Genomic DNA, 4,991 nt, shown 5'->3' on the forward strand with positions numbered 1-4,991 from the left:
TTGTACGAGTGCCTATCTGTTATCCTCGATTGATTTGTTTCAGACGTCAAGAATGTGCGAGGGTAAATATACTTGGCGTAGGTTCTATTGACGAATTTCAAAAATTCATTCTTCAATAGGAACATTTCACCGTTGGATTCATTTAAATTCATCATGCGGATCAATAAATCAATATCCAATTGCGTTCCTATCATTGGGAACCGTTTTCACCTCTTTAAGCGTTTTATCTGCCGATGAAAAAAATACGTCACATTTAGTTTTCAATGGCCTATAACATACATGAGTTGCAATGAATTCGCGAGGGGACACCGAACTGGTGTTCTATATAGTGATTTATTTTATTACGTGAGTTTAAAGAGCTTCAATTTAAGGTTGGCGATGGGTGAAGGTAAAGTTGTCACATTAAATTGCCGATGGAAAACAGGTCAATTTTTAATTGAATGCTGCTTTGTTTTTCGAAAAATGTGTCGTACAGCCAAAACCTTCTTCCTAAACGTTAGAAGCGTCGACTTCAGTCGATTTTGACAAAAATGAATATATCTCCATAACGATACGACGTAGCAGATTTTTACTTGGAGTTTTGATGATTTATGAGTAATAGGATTTATAGAAAATCCGTAAATCATCAAAACCGAGAAAAAAATACTTTTTAGGGTGTACGTGTCACGTATTTTGACTATTCTCCAAACCCTATCCAAGCCTATGCATCACTGACGCGATTCAGGCTATGATAGCCTCATTTTATATCGAATGCCAAACACAGATATGTAAAAACAAATGAGTTTCATGCATTAATCATACCGTAAAAGAAGAACCTGTAATGTATGAAAATTGGCACGCGATCTTAGAGATTTGACGAGTCTCGGAGGCTGGGTAAGTGAAAGTTTTCATTTCATCAATTTACAGGCAGAGCGTAAATCAGATCTTCAGTCAACGCCATAAGTAGTCAGCGACTTCAAACTCCGCCCGACGTCGCATGTTACGGCAATCCTCTAAGCAGTAGATCGCGTTGCACCATAGAGATATAGGTATAATATAAAACGTAAGTAACGGCGTGAGCGTCCCGTGAATGAACTTGAATCAGTTCTTTGAAGGACAGAAGATAATAATTCTCCCGTTCTCTCTGTCGCTCTACTGGCGAAGGGGGGGGGGGGGGGGGCAGCTGGGCTAGCGCGTGTAGCTACCCCCACTCCATGGAAAGAGCGACAAGGGGGGGGGGGGTTATTTTGTTCCGTCCTTTAGAGAACTGATTTTACTCTCATCTGAGCGCCGGACGGAATCAGTCGTTTCCGAGCAATTCGAGCGAAATCACATGTTCTCGGTGGTACCGGTTCAACGTACAGACCGCGTTCTTCAGGATGTGTCATGACTTTTGATCAGTGCATTTCCACCATACTTATCTGTAAATAATACACGAGGAGCCGCGTGTAGCCCGAACCAAAACTGAGCTACTGAAATAAAAACATCCTGCGAACGTTGATTGTGAATTTCGTGTGCTGAGTTTTCATTGTTTTGTACAACTTCAGACTTCAGTGATGTGTATTATTGTCTTTGTGCGTCGAGTGCAATTTTATAATTATTTTGGCTGATTTTCGGCGAATGCGCAATTGCACTGTTAGCAAGTTTATTCGGTCGGTTCAGTCAGACAAGTACAGCACAAAAAGTGAGTGTAGAATCGAGTGTTATTGGGGTGCGGGTTTTTTGGATTATAAGAGTTTAGTGAAGATGTGACTTATGTGAAAAGTGCATCGCTTCACCAATGCACGTGAGATGCTACAACAACTACTACGTAGAGTGTGGAGCATCCCAGATTCCAGGTAACAATACAGTGTAACCTCCGAATGAGACCGGGCTCGGGCGGTTAGGGGAATATAATTCCGAGAAATGAGTTACCCCCACCCGCGGTCCGAATTCGCTAAAAAAAATTCTCGGCTCAACCTCCAAATAAGTCCGCTCGCTCATTCGACGAATTGCACGTGCAAAGTGTATAGGCCCCTTGCGTAACATACATGCACAATGTATGCGCTATGGACTGCATTATGTATTATAAATTATATTTTGCATTAATAATAAAATAATTATTCGCTATAAAAAAAAGAATTGTTTTTTACTTTAAAATTTCAAATGCTCAAGTACATGCGAAGAATGATATTATTTGATATTAAAGAATGATATTATTTTTTGACAAGAATTGCTGAATATTTTACTTTGTGTTACCTTTTTTAAGATAATTACATTTTTTTATTAATATATCGAAATTTTAAAAAAATTTAAATATTAATAGGTGTTAACGATAGATTAATTCATTACTATACTATTATTCAAAGCATAAATTGAGACCAAAATACAATTTCCACGGGCGGACTTATTCAGAGGTTCGCCCCAGATTCTGCGATGTGCGACGATGCGTGACGATGCGTGAAGTAGTGGGGGCAACTCTCGAGCGAAGATTAGGGGAAGCGGACTTATTTTGAGAGGGCTTATTCAGAGGTTGCACTGTACTTAATTCAATTTTTGATTGATAATTTACGGTGGTCATTTAAAGCCGAACTTTTGTTCTTGCATAATATGGAATGCATAAATATGAAAATAGACAACAGTAATAATTCATTTGAAAACCGAAAAGCCAATTTGCTAAATTAATTCTAGTGTCTTGCTTTGTTTTTCACAGATTTAAGCAGAGACTTCCGGTTGACTTCTCCATTTCTCGGCAACGTTGGTGAGTTTGCATGTGTTAGGTTATGGGTATTTCCCTGGGATTCCTCTGTCACGTGGCGTGGCGGTAACAATTGTTACACATATCTTCGATTTCTTAGCTATATGGTTAGGCTCATGCACGATCGCAACGTGCTTGACTTTCAGTCGAATCATTTTTTTTCATAATGCAATTTAGCGTAGCTTACTTCATTTAGAAATTTTACACGTTGCTAAAAGTGGAATGAGCATCGCGACAGGTAACCATCGCTTACTCGACACTCGCGAGATCGAATTGTGTTTTGCAACTGATATAATAATTTACGTTTGAATTTACCAATGATGCCGTTTAAGTGGTGGATTACTAAAATAATAAATGCAATATTAGGGTGGGCGGGATATGACCGCGATACTGTATTCTGAGTAGGCAGACTACGATACAAAAACATTTTGCTCCCAACAGGTAACCAACGAAAATGTAAGTCAGTGACCACGGTGCAAATGATGAAGAATGATGTGTGTTGGAAAAAATGGAGAATCGATTAGGTCGAATATAGGTAACCGGGTAGGTAGGCGGACGTTTTGGGATCCGTCGCGGGATTTATGAATGAATGTGTGAATCTCTCTTTTCCGTTGGGTGGCTTCGTTGGGAAACAGGCGAGGGTAGGAAGGTCGCGATGTACCGTGATGTTACTAACCTTTGTAATCCACAGCGTCAAACGATCACAGAAATATTTTTACCAAAAGACTCCGTATTCGAGTCTCTCAAACATTTGTAAGCATTTGAATATTAACGAGATCGAATTGCCTATTGTCACTTTGCAACCATTTTTTAATCGTTATTCAATTCAATTATTTAGTCATTACCGATCATTATTCCATCCAGTTCGTCACGCCTTATTGCGCGTAGATTAATAACGCGAATTGGACGCAGCTTTTTGCGGGCCAATTAATAACGGGAGTCGTACACGGTTTTTTGCCCGTCGGTTTTGCAAACAGTACATAAAAGAATTACGCACTCTCAATGTGCTGATTTGTCAGCTCTTCGGTCAATTGTTTGACGAATAATAAAGTTTTCAAGTTCCACGGCGCCTTTAGCGCGTGGACTTGATACCTTTTAGTTATGAAAGAAAGCGCGGCATTTGAAAACCGGCGCTCAACACGCAGGAACCATAGAATTATACAGCTTCTTATTCTACTCCGATTTGTTTCTATTTCTTCAAAGACTTCTGCATCGTCTTTCGACAGGTAAATGCCAACGTCTTACAGCGGTTCGTGTTTTCGATCTTAGTTTCGTTTTTGATTGTTTTGCGTATTCACCAGGTTCTCCATTTTTGTGATTATCTCATACCTCATAAGAAAAAAAAACCGTGCGCGAACATCCGAAGTCAATCGCCGTTCGCAACAAATTGCGAATACACGCGAGTACAAATTGATTGGGAAAAACAATTTACCATAATTACCATTTGAAAAAAAGTCATGTGTAATTTTTCCAAGAACACAAGATCGATCTTGCAACTATTCTCCGTGGAGTAGGCCTACTGGGGATACAACGTAAAAAAAAAAACGCGCTGGGTGCTCTACCGCTTGCGGTGGCGTGGAAACGAGCATAAGTGAAGTAAATTATTTTCACTGGTCAAATACTAACATATTGTAGTTTTTCTAAGGGATTATATAAAAATTTCAATCTGTTTCCGTTCGTCATTCTATAGGCATAATAACATTCGACTCTGCATTATCTGGGCACACCCGGTGAGCGACGGTAACATCCGCTCTTGTGTAAACTTTACGTACGGACCGCTTGCCGGTTGAGTTGCCCTTTCAAGGTAGGACGCAGAGGACGCTTCTTAACAATGAATTTAACTCGTTCATTTTCGATCACGGAAAATCCCAGAAGACTACGAGTCTTTATACTTATATCTTCAATCACGCACAAGGTGCCACGAAGTTGATAACACGAAAAAGGCGGACGTGTGAGCTCTTATCAGGCATCGCTTTGCGCAATCATCAGTTTCTCAATTGGCTGTCAGTAAAATATATTTTCGGTAGAGGGTGCATCAGTCAAATCATGTGATTCGTGACGTTCGTGACCATAACTCAAGTGGGGTTACATCACAAGTTGAAAGCCCAACAAATCATTTGACTTACGTGATTTGGGTAGAAGCTAATAGGAATCCGACTTAAAGAAAAATGTGCACTGAGCATAGAATCCCTAGTTTTTAACCAATGGAGAGACAGGAAAACTAGGGAGATTGCACTGAATGCGCATTGAGTACGAACTTTTGCTGTAAGTCAAA

Source organism: Neodiprion virginianus, chromosome 3 (assembly GCF_021901495.1).
Source record: "Neodiprion virginianus isolate iyNeoVirg1 chromosome 3, iyNeoVirg1.1, whole genome shotgun sequence".
NCBI lineage: Eukaryota > Metazoa > Arthropoda > Insecta > Hymenoptera > Diprionidae > Neodiprion > Neodiprion virginianus.